The sequence below is a fragment of the Panthera pardus genome, unplaced genomic scaffold (genome assembly GCF_024362965.1).
Source record: "Panthera pardus isolate Hobbes unplaced genomic scaffold, ASM2436296v1 HiC_scaffold_22, whole genome shotgun sequence".
Classification (NCBI taxonomy): domain Eukaryota; kingdom Metazoa; phylum Chordata; class Mammalia; order Carnivora; family Felidae; genus Panthera; species Panthera pardus.
Window position 1 is genome coordinate 17,857,243 of NW_026526788.1, and position 18,877 is coordinate 17,876,119.

General features: G+C 42.5%; 1 non-coding gene across 1 annotated transcript; it reads right to left on the reverse strand.

Annotated features, from left to right (window-relative positions):
- Positions 1-18,325: 18,325 nt before the first annotated feature.
- LOC128772570 (U6 spliceosomal RNA) lies at positions 18,326-18,429 on the reverse strand. The gene has a single exon (XR_008416748.1). It is a non-coding gene; the product is annotated as a U6 spliceosomal RNA (small nuclear RNA).
- Between the last annotated feature and the right edge of the window lie 448 nt (positions 18,430-18,877).

An 18,877-nucleotide genomic window follows, 5' to 3' on the forward strand; every position in this document is an offset into this window, starting at 1 on the left:
TCAATCATACTTAATGCTTTTCTCTACCTTCTTGAATATTTGAAGTATGTTTATAAAAAGAAACTTAATGTCCTTATTTAAAAGTTTTATCAGCTGAGTCCCTTCTAGTTCTGACTGATCTTTCTCCCGGTTATGAGTTATATTTTTCAATTTCTTGTATGCCTGAAAATGTTTGACCAGATAACATTTTTTAAAATTTTAAGTGTGTGGGATTTTTTTTCCTTTTTATATTTCTATAATTTGATTTGGATTCTGTTCTGAGAAAGTTGTGTAGAATTACTTTGACCTTTTCAATTTTTGTTTTTAACCTTAACCTTGATTAGTGTGGACAAAACTTGATCAGTGTGGATCCAGAACAGTCTTTAGTCAATGGCCAATCTGCTATTTTTCTAAGGACTCTACCGATATGTATTACTCTCCTAGGGGTTCCATAAAAACTACCACATCGTGGGTGACTTAAAACAGCAGAAACTTATTCTTTTACTCTTCTGGGAGATAAAAGTAAAAATTCAGGCATCATAAGGGCCATTATCTCTCTCCTGGCTTTTGACGATCAATGGCAATCCTTAGGCTTGTAGCTGCCTGACCCCAACTTTTTCCTCCACTGGCACATGGCTTTTTCCCATCAGTGGTGTCTCTGTCCTCACATGACATTCTCCTCCCTTTGTGTGTCTGTGTGTCTCCTAAGGACACCTGTCATACTGAATTCAGAAACCCCTGTGCTCCGGTATGACCTCTTCCTTACTTATGTCCCATATTTGCATTGACCCTAGATCCAAAGAAGGTTACACGCACAGGTATCAGGGGTTAAGTCTTCAGCATAACTTTCTGAAGGACTCAATTCATTCCACTACATAGTTACGCCATGCATTAGGTCTTTGCACTCTGACGGATGTGATATACGGATATGTCCTGTTCCTTTCTTTGCCGTTTAGCCTCGCACTGGCAGTTCATCGAAACACCTGCACGGATCAGTCCTCAGCTAAAGACTTTAGAAAACCCCTTGGCAAATCACCAGGGTTCTCGGTGCACCTTCCTTCCCTGTTCTACCGTGTCGCAAATTCTAGCTGCCTTGACTCCTGGAACTCCTCTGCTTCTCCGACTCAAGGAGGCGGCCAGGCTCCTTTTGGGTTCTCACTCTGTGTAACGCAGCCCCGAAACCTTTTCCCGAGCAGGAGTCCGGGACACTCCAAGAGACCAGCCCACTGATTTTTCCGATCTCTGCTTTGCTTCCGATACGCCACCTCCCATTGTCCTCCGCTTCCCACCGGACGCTCAGCGAGTCCTGGACCATCCCTTCCCACCGCACACACCCCAAGTCACGTGGTATGCCCTGCAGGTGTCACATGGACCCCGTCTGCCTTCCGGGGGGGAAAACCCCCATCTGCACTCACCTGAACCAGGCTGGGGGCTGGCCCCGGAGAGGGTTTCCGGAAGCAGGAGCCGAGAGCCCCGGGAGCCAGCGCATTCGCAGGGCAGAGGGCAGAGCCTTGAGCTTGTCCTTCGAGGCTGGTGGAACGAACAGGCAGCCGTGGTCGTGGGGAAGAGCCCCAGACACGACGCAGCCGCAGGGAGGCACACCTGCCCCCAGGGGCGACGGGACGACGGCACACTCGGACGGCGCGGCCTTGCAGGGCAGTGGACCCGGCCGGGCCCCGGCGACGGGCAGGGGGGGCGGGGGGCGAGGAACAGCCCACCTCTGCCCCGGGCCCCTCAGCTCTGCCCTAGGGCGGCGCCCCCGCACGCTTCCGGGCCCTGCAGGTGCCTGCGGCGGGCACCAAGCCTTCGGGACGAGGAGGACTCGGTGGGCGAGCCCGGGTAGCCGGCGCGGGACGGGCCTGGCAGCTTCCGGCTTCCGCCCGGCCCGTCTCTGCTCCCAGGACCCCCTGCGGCCCACGTGGTCCGCGCCAGACTCGGAGGCCGCGAGAACAAAGGGGGCGTCGTTTGGAAGTGTGGCCCCCACGCCGCTTCAGGCCCCGCGTCGCCATCGGCCGGCGCCCTGGCGCTCGGTCCCTGCCCGCCCCCTCCCTGTCCCCGCGGGGACCCGCACTGACGCCACACACCCGACCACACGCGGCTCTCCTGAGCGCCCAGCCGCCCTCGGTGCGCCCACGTGGGGCAGGCCCCCCGCCGCCTGGCGCCCCCGCAGCGGGTGTGTCCCTGGAGGATGTCATGGGTTGTCCAGCTCCCGTGTCCCTGCCCAGATGCCCTCAGCTCCTGTTTCCTGCATTTTTCTTTGTTTAAGGCCAGAGGCACCCCTGTACCTCTTCCAGAACCATCGGTCAGTTGTAAAGACATTTCTTTAATTTTTTTTTCCTATGGCTTTTAAGCGGATTTATTATTAAACTTACATTTTGAATGATCTGTGATCAGTGCAAGTAAATGTCTTCTATGGTTTCATGAGATTTCCTTTAATAATTGCTGTGCAAGTTTATTAAAAATAGATGTATGTACCCGTTTCATGTGTTATACGCCACTATTTGGTGCAGAAGGTATTTAAATACTACTTTGTAAAAATATTAATAAAAGAATGCAATGTGGTCACATGGTGATTATTTATGAAATCTTTACCAATGTAATTCTTTACCCCAGTATATTTAACATAATGAAATTGACTAAATTAATTAGAAATTTTCCTATTTACCAACAGTAAAATGCTAGTAACACGCTTTCTATCTAGAACGTAAATTCAGCGAATCCTCTGTCACATAAGCATCTCTCGGTGATACTGGCAATGAATGTAACAGGCTTCGATTGTCATGCATATATGGCTGAGCAATATGTATTAAAGGATAAATTGGTAATAAATATGAGTTGGTCAGATACATTGATAGTATTGAAATACATACCTGTAAATGTATACTATCTGTTTGTAATCCCATTAAAACATGGGAAATTGTTTTGTTGATAAGACTTTTCACCCAATGAGACAAATTTCACCACATCCACTGCAAAAATGCCAACGCAAAATATATTTTAAAAATTTTTTATTTTAGAGACAGAGCGTGAGCTGGGGAGGGGCAGAAGGGGAGAGAGAAAATCCAAAGAAGTCTCCATGCTCAGTGTGGAGCCAGATGTGGGTAATCATGACCCGTGATCATGACCTGAGCCATGACCTCAACCCTGTGATCATGACCTGAGCCAAAACCAAGAGTCATCGCTCAACGGACTGAGCACCCAGACGCCCAGAAAGATAATTTTTACAAGTAAAATATATAGACCTCATGGTGTGATGATTTACTTTTGTTTCACATGCAGTGCTAATAAACTTGGATATTTGGTTTTCCACATTTCACTATATTTAAGAGAGCTAGCTCACTGAAATCGCAGGGGAATTGAAGAATTAAAACGTGGGTTCTTAAAGCAAAACAGACTAAAATGCGACCTAACTTTGGTACAAGAATGCCGATGTGATTTGAATTTTTCGGCATAGCATGAGTCGGCATTACTCATATCACTCTCCAAGGCATCACTTACTTTATCACGGGTACAACAGAATGCTACAAAATTAGATATGTTTCTCAGGGCCCCTGGGTGGCTCAGTCAGTTAAGCATCTGACTCCTGATTTCTGCTCAGGTCATGATCTCACCGTTTCATGAGTTTAAGCCCGCCATCAGACTCTGTGCTAACAGCACAGAGTCTGCTTTGGATTCTCTCTCTTTCTCTCTCTCTCTCTCTCTCTCTCTGTCCCCCTACCCATTGCACTGTCTCTGTGTGTCTTAAATAAATAAACTCAAAAAAATACATACGTTTATGGCAGTGAATCTTAAAAAATCAAATATAACCGTTCATTACCATTGTACCCTTCTGAAAAAGCAATGATTGTTTTGAGGGAAAAAAAAAAAAAAAAGCAACAATTGTTTTGGATGTTCCTAGGGCAAGTTGAAATAACCTTCTGATACAAAAAAAAAAGGTAACATTTTCTTGTCTAGAAAATTTACATATGTGCCATTATTCAGGAAATACAGGAAAACATACATATATCTTTTTATATGTATTACAGAAGAAATAGCTAGATTATAATGTTCATGATAGTAGATGGTTAAACTGATACAATTCCCACAGCTTCTTTAATAACTCCCTTCTTTAAAGTTTATTTATTTTGAGAGAGAGAGGGAAAGGGCATGACTGGGGGAGGGGAAGAGAGAGAGGGAGAGACAGAGAATCCCAAGCAGGCTCTGTGCTGTGAGAGCAAAGCCCAAGGTGGGGCTCGAACTCACAAACTGTGAGATCATGACCTGGGCCAAAACTGAGAGTAAGACATTCCACCGACTGAGCCACCCAGGCACCCCTTCAGTAACTCCTTAATAAAGACCTCCAAAGTACTCATTTATTTACATCATTGAAAATTTATAAAACAACAAATCATACCCTTGCTTATTATCTCTGGTTAACTGCATATGTATATAAGTCCAAATTGAATTGCAGAACTGTATTTATTGGATAAATCATTTTGCTGATGGAGAAAACTGGCCTTCTAAATGATTGCAGTCAATAGGTAAGATTTGCTCATTTTCTTACTTCCCTGACATTCTTCGAATTTTAAATAGCAAGCACAACGTAGTGATATATGTTATTTCACTATTTCTGGTGCTCTTTTGCAAATACACTTTTAAAAGTTCATGGGCGGAGGGAGGGAGATTTGGAGGCAGGTGATCCAAAGGTAGAAACTCCCAGCTGTCAGACAGAAAGTACTGGGGACGCAGTGTCTACTGTGGTCACAGCTAACCCTGCTCTAGGACGCATAGGAAAGTTTAAGAGAGTAAATCCCAAGAGTTCTCATCACAGGGAGATGTTTTACCCCTTTATTCCTTTCTTCTTTCTTTTCTACTTATTCTATCTGTATGAGAACATAAATGTTAGCTGAACCTATAGTGGACATCGTTTCATAACAGATGTAAATCAAACCAGCCTGCTGTACTCCCTAAGCTTATGCAGTGCTGTAGATCCATCATTTCACAATAAAACTGGAAAAAACATTAAAGGAACAAAAAAAAAAAATCACAGTGTTGTAAAGCTGATAACTGAGACAGCATTTTTGTTTTAGGCTGATCTTTCATTATCACAGTTGCTATTTTTAGTTACTCAACCTGCTTTCATTGATAGCTTACAGTAGCATAGCCAGCAATATCCTAACTATAATATTTTAAATTTATTTTCAACCTTCTCATTGTTCTTCTGCTAATATATCGAATTAATGTATTTATTGGGTTTATTTACATTTTTCACCTTTTACCATTCAGTGAATGGTTATTATATACGAGGTTTATAAACTCCGTATAGTAAAAGTGAAGCCTAGTTTTATGAGACAGAAGAGAAATACAGAGAATTTTGTTCTACTAATTAGTGCCCCCGGATTTCTTGGAATTTACTACCCAAAAAATCACTGTAGATGATATTTACAGCACCTCTGTTCTTATACTGAAGGAAAACCATCCAATTATTTTGTTCCTCGGTAATTTCCCATGGTTCAGTAAACAATAAACCCCAAATAGTACTTAAATAACCTTCCTTTCAAATGAAAAGGTCACAGCAACTGCATCAGTGCAGAGGCCGCACCGCGAGGCTTTGGTTGTGGGCAGCTAATCACTCTGATGCCGGTTGTGGCCGGGAATTGCCCGGGAGCTTTCACGAGCCTGGGAATTCAGACCCGGGCTCCGAATAGGAGCAGCGCGGCCAGAGCAGCTCCCCGTGCACGCGCGCCGTGTCTTGAGACGGATTTTTAGCAGCAACGTGCTATTTAAGCTCGCACATCGTAAGCAACGCTACCCTGCATTACTGAAGTCATTTCCCATCCCAAGTGGTTTCTGCGTGCTTCTAATGAGAGGCGTGAGCGGCCCTGAGCTCCTGGCACACGATCCGCGATCCACGGGGAAGGTTGGCCAGGGTGGGGGCCGAGGGAGGAGGTAATGCCGAAGGCCGGCCCCTCCCCCACTGCTCCCCGCTCACTCCCCTCTGCTCATTTCGTCGTTCATCGGCCTCCGGTTTCTCAGTCTGCGAATACTCCCCTCCCCACGTGCTCTGAAGTGCCCAGGCGGGGACGTGACTGTGCCCTGTCGCTTGGGTCTTGGTTAGAAGCCTCGGACCCCGGAGAAAGTGCCCATGTGATGATTCAGCTCCTGCGGGAAGTCCAGGCTGTGAGGCCTCTGCCTCCCGCGCCTCTTGCCCTGAATGCTACTGTTGCGGCTGAGGATGTAACGTCTGAAGTTTCAGGTTACCTACTAGCCTAAGCCCAGCAGTCCCCGAAACCGCAGGCGCCGGGCACCCTGCGCCGATTCTCGATTCTCACGGGCGAGGCTTGGGAGAGGCCCGCGCTCTCTGCCTGCAGGCGGATGGGGCCCCCAGCCTTGAGGACCCCACGGAACTAATGTGATGCACAGCGACAGCCGTGTCCCCGCGTGGCACACGGGACATCCGAGATGGCGACCGCGGTCCTGGGGGAGCAGCAGATGACAGGACAAACACTGGGGGAGAAAAAAGGTCACGAGCGTGGCTTGGGTAAGTATCGACGACGACAGCAGGACAACTTGACGGGCGGCTGGCACCGGGGATGTCTGGAGTCCACGGCTGGGAAAGGTGCTTGGGGTCGAAGTGGGTTTGCCGTTTCACAGCCCTTCGCCCGGCTCGCCTGAGCGGCAGGGGCCCGTCTGTGGTTGCGGCCGTGGGTGCTTCTTCACCCGGAAGCCCGGGGGTCAATGCGGTCGCCCCGGCTGTCGCCTGCTCCCTTTCTCTCTGACAGCAACAGGCGCTGTAATGAAGTCCAGACGCAGTGAGCGTCTGAATTGCGCAGAACCTTCCAAAGTAACGCCGTGTGTCTTAGCAGTCGCTTTTGCCAGCAAGTTCTGAGGCCTGCCGTTCTCCACCTATCACAGTCCTAGGCCTGATGCAGAGGCGGTCTCTTCTGCGGAGATTTCCACGTGCTCCCCTCCCCCCACGAAGCTGGGCTTTGCCCTCTATTCCATAGCCCGTTTGTCATAGGCTGAATAATGGTCCGAAAGACGTCCGTGTGCTAGCCGACCCCAGGGGACTCCATGCAATCAAAGGGCACTTGTCAGTGGGATGCGGAAGATCGAAGCGAGCCGCCCACCGTGCGACCTAGAAGCAAAAGGCTGCAGCGATATAAGGAACAGGATCACAGGCACAAGAAAAGGCAAGGACACAGATTTTGCCCGGAAGCCTGCGGAAGAAATGCAGCCCCACCAACCCCGGACCTCCACAGCTGTAGGCGGATATATTTGTATGGATTGAAGCTACGAAGTTTGTGGTGAACGTGTTATGGCAGCAGCAGGAGACAAATACAACATATTAAATCATTATTTACACCCATCTAGGGTATTACCACAATACTGACTGTGAGCCACTCAGTCTGGGCTAGTACAGCGGGGGGGTCCCACCGTGTTTACCATTCTCTGTAGACTAAGCACATTTTCTAGTGCCCCCTGGTCCCAAAGTTGCCTTTTCAGTACTGAAAAAGTAAATCAGTGTTTATTTGGTAAGATCACCTCTAATTACTTGTGGGCACCACCGGATCGTGTCCAAGGCCAGATAATTCAATGGGAGATATAACTGGCACAGAATACCCTCGCTCTAAGTCCCGAGTGGTTAGAAACCACAGTAGGTTGTAAGACTGATAAACTTACGATCCTAGTTTTCTGCACAGACTCGTGACAGAGACTCCTTCGAGTTTTGTTATTTGATCCTCAACCAATATACACTTTTGCAGCAAGAAGGGCAGGAAAGGAACTCCAGTGCCGTAACTAATGTTTTCTTTCGTGCTAAAAATGCACCTGAAATGGTAGAGAGGAAATTAACTATATTTGATGAGACCATCATTCGTTCCCTGTCTTACTTTTCAAAAATGTAATTTAACTGATCTTCATATAGGACTTGGCATTCTGAGTAAGAAGTACCATTCTATTCTAAATTAAAAGAATCTCTTTCTATATCTCCATTCAATTCTATATTAAATCATAAAATAAATTATGACTTCATAGAACAGTCGTGTTCCAGCTGGTTTTGGAATAGCAGTGATGGAAGAAACACTTGAGAGCTTTATTTTAGAAAGGTTTCAAAAGCTTCTAAGACAAAGATATAGACACAGAGACAGAGAGACAGAGAAAGAGCAACAGTCCAAATCGTGAAGGCTTTCTCTTGTGGCCACAAATATCACAGGACAATTTAGAATGCATATAGGCGTGCATTAAGTGCACCTTAATGCATATAGATGTGCATTAAAACACAGAGCCAAAAAAAATTAGACACAGCCATATAACGCATATTGTATTCATATCATAGTGGAAGAATATGAAATTATTATTATAGCCCCTCTTCCGCAGGAATGTCAATGAAATAACCTCTTCAAAGTTCTACTGATGTAGGACTTCTTGTTGTTCCCATCATCAAGAGACAAAACAAAGTGGATTTGAATATGAAAAAAAATTACAAAGTATGAAAAAATAGATACATGCTGCTGTACTTTTAAATTAGGCCTCTGGGGCACCTGGGTGGCTCAGTCGGTTTAGCAGCCGACTTCTGCTCCGGTCCTGATCTCTGTGTTCCTGAGTTCGAGCCTCACATCAGGCTCTGTGCTGACAGCTCGGAGCCTGGAGCCTGCTTCGGATTCTGTGTCTCCCTCTCTCTGTGCCTCTCCCCTGCTAGTGCTCACACTCTCTCTCTCTCTCTCTCTCTCTCTCTCTCTCTCTCTCAAAAATAAATAAACATTCAAAAAAATGTTTGTAATTTTTCAAAACCCCAACTACTTTCTTGGAAAAGGTTGGATTTTTCTACTTTTTAAATTACCTGTAAATGTTACTTCTATTTTAAGAAAAATATAAGTTTGGAGTTTCCTTTTCTCATATTACATCAAAATACATTTTTTTCAATAATGAAGAAATGACGTTTTTGGCATTATTGCCAAATTGAATATGATCTTCAGACTCATTCCCTAAAGACAGACTATTCTGGACCCTTAAAAAGTAAGCATCACAGGAGAGAAGACAATGTGTATTTATATCAGAAGGTCTTCCGGGATTCCTATTAGAAAAATCAATAATTTTAGAAGGTGACCTCCTGTAAAATGAACTATTACTGTATTTGTCTTAGACACGGGTAGAAACAGAATCTTTAAAGCGAAGCCTGAATCTTTCCATCTGACAGCATAGGAAATGAATCCCCTTTACCTGAACACCTATGAGGCACACTCAAATTCCATTTCTTTGAATTGTTTGTGCAAGAACTTTTCCATTTAGGAATAACAAAATGCATGTGTTTTTTTTTAGCATTTATTTATTTTCCAGAGAGAGAGAGACAGAGAGAAAAACAGAGTGTGAGTGGGGGAGGGGCAGAGAGAGAGGGAGACACAGAATCCGAAGCAGGCTCCAGGCTCCGAGCTGTCAGCACAGAGCCCGCCGTGGGGCTTGAACTCACAAACTGCAAGATCATGACCTGAGCTGAAGTCAGACTGAGCCACCAAGGCTCCCCTAAGATGCATGTGTTTTTGTTAAGTAACAAGACTCTTGAACAAAGACTGTGAGGAATTTAGATCTGGGGCATCGGAGAACAAAGTTACATTTCCCAAATGAGTTGCCTAATACTGTCAGTGAACAAACCCCTACGGAATGTTCCAGAGTTGAGCCCTACTTCAGACAGATAACATCTTTATCTTCAAAGGGGAAATCTTGGACACCGTATTAGCTCCAAGTTGAATTGGTCCCCTAATTGTCCCTTTTCGCAAAAAGTCACGGAGGAGTAAAGGCCTTAATTGCATTCTGTGTAGCTCTGGGATGCTCAAAGGAGAGAATATAGACTAGAGCATAGAGCCTACACTTATGTACATCATGGAGTAGGTGACGTACTAGATAGACACATTTAGCTCTCATAACTGTGTATGAGGTCACGGCCATGAATTAGTAACCAAGTCAATCAACAGCGTCTCAAGTGAAATTCTCTCTGGCCCCCTACATATATACAATTCATGAGAAACATATCTTTGCCTTCTGAACATAAAAAGTTTGGCATATTAAGCATGTGACTCTTTCCAAATAAAATATAGGAAAGATAACGGGTAAAAAGGAGAGTTTCAGTTCAGTGGATATAAAGTTTCTGTTTTGTGACAAAAATATTCTAGCTTTGTTGCACAGCAGTGTGTATGTAGTACAATCCACTTGAAATCATTAAAATAGAACATTTTAGCTTATGTGTTTTTGATTACGGTAAAAAAAAAAAAAAGATAATAAAAGTACAGAGAATATTTAGCAAATACCCAGGTAGCTGTTAGCCAGATGTAGCAAATGTTACAAATGTCCCTTTTGTGGATTTCAGTTTTTCTAAAGAAGCAAAATGCAATCGAAGTTCCTGAATCCCCTCTGCTCTCCAATAGCATTTCCTTTTCACCTTCCTCAGAGGTGAATACAGTCCCAAAGCACATATCAATATTTTCATCCGTGTTCTTATAGTTTGATTCTAAATGTGCATAAGCCTAAGTACTAAATGAGACATGCATTATACAGTATTTCCTAATTTTTTAAAAAATTATTCCATAACACTTTTGAAGAAAAAAAAAAACTTCCAATTATAAATTATGAGGAAATGTTGCCCTAATTTTCTAGAGTTTTGAGCTGTCTTTTGCCCTTTCCAGGATAATCGCCATGTTATTTCTCTGTAGACTTCTCGGCCAGTGTGTTAGTTCCCTAGGGCTGCGGTAACACAACATCACAAACCGGGGTGGGGGTGGGGGGTCGGGGAGAGCAAGAGCTACTTATTGCCTCCCGGCTCTGCATGTCCGTAGTTGGGGTTGAAGTTGTGGGCAGTGCGGGTTCCTTCCCAGGACCCCGAGGGAGATTCTGCTCTGTGCCCGGCTCCCAGATCCCGGTGGTCGTCAGAAATCGTAGGTGTCCCTCATAGGTGCTCCTCAGCCTGTAGATGTGCCCCTTGGTCTCAGCCTTCATTTCCACATGACCTGCTCTCTCTGTCCCCTGCACACCACCTTCCGTCTGCACATGTCCACCTCCGTGTCCAAATGCCCCCTTTTGTAAGGACAGCAGTCCCATGTGGGGCCTCCTCTAGTGACCTCACTTTCCCTGGGCTACCTCTGTAAGCCCTCTTTCCAAGTGAGGTCACGTTCTGAGATCCTGGGGTTGGGTTTCAACACATTCCGCTCCTAACAGCCCATACGGACTTGTCCATAATTACGTAGGAGAAATCAACCCAGGGCTGACCCTTCACGGGTTAGGTATCAAACACTAAGGCATATGGCCTTAAGGAGGACCATCTTTAAATGTCACCAAAGTTCTGTGCCTGCCACAGGCCGTTTACATGTTTGCAAAGGGCGTTTTCTAACCCATCACCATCCATCCAGAAGATCTTTCTGAAGCAGAGCACAGTTTAAGACATGTTTTCTCCCCTGGAGGGGCAGGGACTGCACACGCTGGCCAGGATGGGGGGAGCATGGAACGTAGGATCACTTCCACCGAACCTCTCGTCTTCCGGACTCTTACACGTGTCAGGAATTACTGGGGCAGTAAAACTGGAGGGGCAATCGAGAGCCCCGCAATTTACGATCCGTTGGTCAATACAGAACCACTAGTTAAGGAACGCAGCCCTAAATTCAATTCAGTTGTGCATTAAAGTAATAATTATCCAAGAAATTAACATCAAAAGCTTTTAAACTGTGAAAACTGAATAGGCTTTTAAAACGTCACTTTTTAAAATTAAGGCATAAAACTTTTTATGTCAGAATCATATTTTCTGTATTTCTCCCATGTGTCAAACGCTGAAGTCTATCTAGGAATGCAGTTTTCACACATGATCTTGTACAAGTTAAGAGACTATGTCCGATTGTGGAAAGCTCTCACCGAGTTGCTAAAAAAGCATTGTGCCTGGAGGAATTCTCATACAAATGGCAATTTTGATCTCACTTAGGTAATTTTATGTAATTTACTTCCTAAAAGGTTTTACTAAAGGTTTTTATAAAATGTCAGATTTTAGAGGCATGGCCAGGTTCTTTGACAATGAACCAAGTTATAAAACCCTACACAGATATTGTCACAGAGGTGAATATAATTAAATTGAAATTATTTTATTATAATCGATAATAATCACCAGTAGCTATCCATTCTTATATGGCAATTAAATTATAGCTCCTTGATGTAACTAAAATGGATCCTTCCCAAATTTAGTGACATTGTGTCTCACTAGCTTGCACATCACAGGAAACAGAGATGCCCGCAAGATGAGGCTATGATTTCAGTGGTGACCTTGGACTTGAATCCTGATCATTCTAAGGCAAAGACAGACTGTCTATTTGTAAATAGAAGCAATTGAGCCTACGGATATCTAACTCACTCGCAATCCTGTTTAGGGAAAGCCTGACTCCCAGGTTATATTCATTCAGCTTCATTCACCTGTCCAACCAGCTAGCCATCCTTCCATCCATCCCTTGACTCATTCATCAAAAATTTAAATTATTACTATGTGTCAGGCTCTGTGCGAGAGGCCAGAAATAAAATTTTGAACACTCCAAATGGCGTCCCTTCCATAAGAACACAGGCTTGGGGTTTTATCATTTCACTGCTTCTCCAGTAGTCAGACCACCGATTGCATCGGCAATCTGTTCCAGCAACAAATGGAAAATCATTGCTTCAAATTTACGTTGGAGTTTAGGCACTGCCCTCTCCTAACACCTGCTTTGCTCAAGAAATTTGTAATGGTTTTGAGGTCAAAGCAATGCTGCTTTCAATGACAACCCTCATCACTTACTGTTGCTATTTTAACATCGCTCCACGGGATGCCTGGATTCCCCACTCTCTCCTCACTTCACACAGTCATGTTTGATTACCTTGCACACCCCTCTTTGCCTGTTGCCCCCCTCTTGTACACAGGATGCCCTTGATTTTGGAATCTCTAAGTCTTTGGGCCCCATTTCAGGTACTGCCTGACCCCACGGTGCTGTGATCAGTCCTGTTGTCTCTGCTCTGTTCAAGCACCCTGTAAACAATCACGAGCCCGGATGTAATGCTTTTCTTTTTGTTAGCCCGTCCGGTCAGTCAGGTAACCTGCTCAAGGTAATACCAGAGGTATGATTATTAATGAGCAAACTTTTAATCTTGATCCATCGCTGAAGTGATATAAAGCAGCCAAAGTGAGAATATTCTCCAAAACTCAGATAACCCACTCACAGACTATGAAGAATGAGGTCACTTTTGGCTTAATGTGTCCAGTCATTATTTGTATCAATCAGGTTGGATTCTGTTCAGCCTCGCACTCCATTACGCGGGGGCATAAATACGGACCAAGTGGCCTAAGTGTTCCAGAACCAAAGACATCGCAAGGCCTTTAAAAATTAGGCTGCATTAATGGTTTTATCTAGAACTTGGTTGTTAAGAGCCAGAAAATTCTGTTTTTAATTTTTTTTCCTCCAGTGATGACTATGTCAGTGATTTGGGGAAGTTACCATAATTTTCTGACGGTCGGTTTCTTTATCTGTAAAATAGGGGCAGACGCACTTAGTTCATAAAGTTATTTTCACAAATCCACGGGCCACCGTTTTCGGATCTCTCATCAGAGGGCTCAGGAACGTTCAGGCCATGTCATCAGTGGGCACTCTGAGTTTACAACTTTAGGGATTCATTTTTCTTTAGCTCTTCACTTTGAAGCAAGGGTCAGCAAACCATGGGCTGCAGGCCAAATCCAGCCACCCACCTGTTTTGGAAATGTTCTATTGGAACACAGCCGTTCTCTTTGTTTGGATATATTCTGGCTGCATTGGCACTACAATGGCAGAGTTGAGTAGCTGTGACGGAGACCTGACAGCCAAAATATTTACTACCTGATGTTTTCAGAAAGTTTCAGAAAAAAGGAGTAGAAAAAGGAGTTTCCAAAATAAACTTTGAGGTCAGCCTAATAGCATCAGTGACCAGGAAGGCTAAAAACCCCACAGTCCGTTTCTGAGGCGAATAACCAGAGGTAACATCTCTTTGAATATACTGATGGATCAGAAGTGAATTTTTTGATTACTGATATTGATAGGCCTTACCTTCTATAAACAAGCAGGATTACTTCTCAACATGTATTATTAAATTGTCTCTTTTTCAAGAGAAAGAGTACAAATGGAAAAAGTTACATATGCTAGGGACTTTGATGTTTGCTGGGAAATATGACCATGGAGGCGACAAGTATGTATCTGTTACAGAAGAAGTGGTTCTGAATTAATTCAAGAGGGAAAAATATCCTTTTGGATTGTAACTCAAGTGTTAAATGAAACTGTTCATTTTTATGTCCGGGAAGAGGAGCCAAGTTACACGTTTTCATTAAGTCACTTTCCCTCTCCATGTCTGCTGGGCACACCTGTTACAGGAAAGGGGTGTGCTCAATGGGTTCTATGCATCCTTCAACTTCGGAGGTTTTAAAATGCTGTTCTATTTTTTTTTTAATTTTTTTTTAACGTTTATTTTTGAGACAGAGAGAGACAAAGCATGAATGGGGGAGGGTCAGAGAGAGGGAGACACAGAATCCAAAACAGGCTCCAGGCTCTGAGCTGTCAACACAGAGCCCGACGAGGGGCTCGAACTCGCGGATGGCAATATCATGACCCGAGCCAAAGTCAGCTGCTTAACCGACTGAGCCACCCAGGCGCCCCCTATTTTTTATAATTTCTATTTCAATGATTTTACTGAAGTACAACAGACGTTATAATAAACCATATATTTTTAATTATAAATGTAATAAGTTTTGACATCTGCACACATGGGTGAAATCATCACCACGATCAAGATATACAACATATTGGTCACCCAAAAAAGTTTCCCCGTACAACTGTGAACTTCCTCCTTCCTGCCTTCCACTTCCTTCCAGGTCTGTTTTCTGTCACCATAGAATAGCGTGCCTCTTCTAGAACTCTTAAAAAATTGAAATATACAGTATGTACTTTTTTCCCCTTTTAGTTTCCTTAACTCTGAATAATTACTGAGAACCAACCCCCCTCTGTGTCATGTACTGATGGTACATTCCCATTTATCGCCAGGTAGCATTCCATTCCAGGAATGAGTTGTGGTACGTCTATTCCTACAGTGACGGACATTTGGATTATCGCAAATTACAGTTCTGATTATTATACAAGTCCCTCTGTATACGTATAACTTCATTTCTCTTGGGTAAACGTCCAGGAATGGAATGTTCAAATTTGTAAGGTCACTGCAACACTACATATTCCGATCAGCACTGCATGAGTGTCCCAGCTCATCCATAAGCTCATAGAAACTGGGCATAACAAGTCTTTTGTTTTTAGTGGTTCTAATAGGTATGTAGGTGTATTTCAGTGTGGTTTTAATTCACATTTATTTAACAAGTATTGTGTCGAGCATCTTTTCATGCACTGATTTGATGGGTGTATGCTCAGTTAAATGTCCAAATCCTTTGTTTTATTATTAACCCTTTATATTTATTAATTATTAATAATTTATTATTATTTTTATTATTATTTTGATCGTATATTATGGGTACAAGTTCTATATCGGACATATGATTTTCAAACGTTTTTAGTAGGTTCATGTATTCTGTGGCTTTAATTTTTATTCACTTAAGAGTATTTTTTTTAAGTTTATCACTTTGATGAAGTCCAATTTATCAATTTGTTATTTTATGAATCATGCTCTTGCTTCTAGGACATTTTTGCCTTATTCAAGTTCACAGAAGTCTTAGTCTCCTTTAAAAAATGTATTTGCTTTAAGTTTTATATTTAGGTGTGTGTTCTAGCTTAGGTTACTTTTAACATGAAGTGTGAAAGATGCATTAAGGTTACTATTTGTCCACGGATTTTTTATGAACATTTTCCATAACCAATTTTGCCAGAACGATTTATAAAAGGCTAATTCTGTCTACACTGAGTTGCTTTTCAATCTTTGTCAAACATGAGTTGTCCATACACAACTTAGTCTATTTCTGGATTCTCTACTATGTTCCATTGATTTACCTTATGTTAGGTCTACACCTTCTTGATTGTTCCTAATAAATCTTAAAGTCAGGTGTTGTTAGTCTTCTGAATTTGTTCTTTTTATCTAAAATGTCTTGCTTGTCTAGGTCCTTTGAATCGCCATTGGAATTATAGAATCACTTTGTAGATATCTACCGTAAAAATCACACTGGTGTTTTGATGGGATTTAACTTATTCAAACACTTTTGGGAAAACAGATGCCCTCATAGTACTTACTGTTGCAATCTGTGAACATGGTCTCCATTTCTTTAAGCTATTTTTAAAGTCTCTCAGCAATAATTTGTACTCCTATTGCGTGTTTCTTTTATGTTTTTTAAAGTTTTAACTGAAATTTCGGTTATTAACCTACAGGGTAAAATTAGTTTCAGGTGTACAATGTAGTGACTCGACACCATCACGCAACACCCAGGGCTCACCACAAGAGTACTTTTAATCCCCATCACCTATTTCACTCATCCCTCCACTCACCTCCCTTCTGGTAACCATCAGTTCATGCTCTGCAATGAAGAGTCTGTTTCTTGGTTTGGGTCTCTCTCTTTCTCCCCCATTGCTTGTTTTGTTTCTAAAATTCCACATATGAGTGAAACCATATGGTACATGTCTTTTCTCTGACTGACTTATTTTGCTTAGCGTAATACTCCCTAGGTCCATCCACGTTGTTTCAAATGGCAAGATTTTGTTTTTTGGGTTGTTTTTTTTTTTTAATAGCTGAGTAAAATTCCATTGTGTGTATATGTATACATCTTTACCCATTCATCTATTGATAGACACTTGAGCTATTTCCATAATTTGGCTATTACAGATAAACCTGCAATAAACATCAGAGTGCATGTACCCCTTGGAGTCAGTATTTTTGTATTTTGGGGGTAAATATTTAGTAGTGCAATTGCCAGATCTTGGGAAATAATAGTCAACCTTTTGAAGAACCTCCCTACTATTTTCCAGAATGGCTGCACCAGTTTGCATTTCCACCAACAGTTCAAGAGGGTCCCCCTTTCTCTACATCCTTCCCAACACCTGTTGTTTCTTGTGTGTTAATGTTAGTCATTCTGACAGGTGTGAGGTGGTATCTCATTGCGGTTTTGATTTGCGTTCCCCTGATGATGAGTGATGCTGAGCATCTCTTCATGTGTTTGTTGCCCCCTGTATGTCTTCTTTGGAAAAATATCTATTCACGTCTTCTGCCCATTTTTAAGTGGATTGTTTGGGCTTTCAGTGTTAAGTTGTATAAGTTCTTTATAGACTTTGATTACCAACACGTTATCAGATATGTTATTTGCAAATATCTTCTCCCATTCTGTTGGTTGCCCTTTAGTTTTGTGGATTGATTCCCTCACTGTGCAGAAGCTTTTTATTTTGATGAAGTCCCAATAGTTTCTTTTTGCTTTTGTTTCCCTTGCCTAGGAGACTTGTCTAGAAATAAGTTGTTACAGCTGAGGTCAGAGAGTTTACTGGCTGTGTTCTCCCCTAGAATTTTGATGGTTTCCTGTCTCACATTTAGGTCTTTCATCCATTTAGAATTTATTTTTGTGTATGGTGTGATAAAGTGGTCCAGTTTCATTCTGTTGCATGTTGTTGTCCAGTTTTCCCAGCACCATTTGTTGAAGAGACCGTCTCTTTCCCATTGCCTGTTCTTTTCTGCTTTGTCGAAGATTAATCGACCATACAATTGGGGGTTCCTTTCTGGGTTTTATGTTCTATTCTATTGATCTATGTGTCTATTTTTGTGCCAGTCCCACACTGTTTGATCACTAAGGTTTGTGATATAACTTGAAGTCCAGATTTGTGATGCCTCCAGCTTTGCTTTACTTTTTCAACATTGCTTTGGCTCTTTGGTTTCTTTTGTGGTTCCATACAAATGTTAGGATTCTTTGTTCTAGCTATACGAAAAATGCTGTTGGTATTTTGATAGGGATTGCTTTAAATCTGTAGATTTATAGGAATTTAATATAATATATTAGACATATAATATAGACATTTTAACAATATTTGTTCTTCCAATCCTTGAACATGGAATGTCTTTCCATTTCTTTTTGTCGTTTTCAGTTTCTTTCATCTGTGTTTTATAATTTTCAGAGCACAGGTAGCTCACCTGTTTAGCTAGGGTTATTCCTAGATATATAATTGTTTTTGTCCAATTTTAAATGGAATTGGTTCCTTAATTCTTCTTTCTGCTGTTTCATAACTGGTGTATAGAAACGTGACGTTACTGAATTGATGCATCCTAGCAATTTTTTGGTGGTGTCTTTCGAGTTTTCAATACAGGATATCATGTCATCTACAAAGTGTGCAATTTGTATTTCTTCCTTACTGATTTGGATGCCTTTTATTTCGTTCAAAATACAGAACGCTTCATGAATTTGCATGTCATTCCTGTGCAGGGGCCATGCCAATCTCTGTATCATTCCAATTTTAGTATCTGTGCTGCTGAAGTGAGCACTATTTATCTTCCAGTGAGCTTGGTAATGAGTATCTTTCAAGGAGTTTATCAATTTTATATATAAACATTTTTAATGTATTGGTATAAAGGTTTTTATAATATCCCCTTAAACTTATCCTGTCGGTATATTTTCTAGTGGTGTCTCCTTGCTCATTCCTGATTATCGGTTAAGATTGTCTTCTCTGTTTTGCTGATCAAAGTGGGTAAAGATTTGTCAACTTGACGCATCGTCTCAAATACTAGGCATTTAGTTTCACTGACTTTCTCTACTATTTTTCTGTCACATTTAACTTATTTCCACTTTGATCTTCACTGCTTCTATTCGTCTTGGCTTCAATTTGCTCATCCTTTTCCAGTTCCTTAGAAGAGGAATCTACGAGCCTTGATTTGAGACCTATCTTTTCTAGAATTAACATTTAATTCTACATTTGCCTCCAAAGTGTCACTT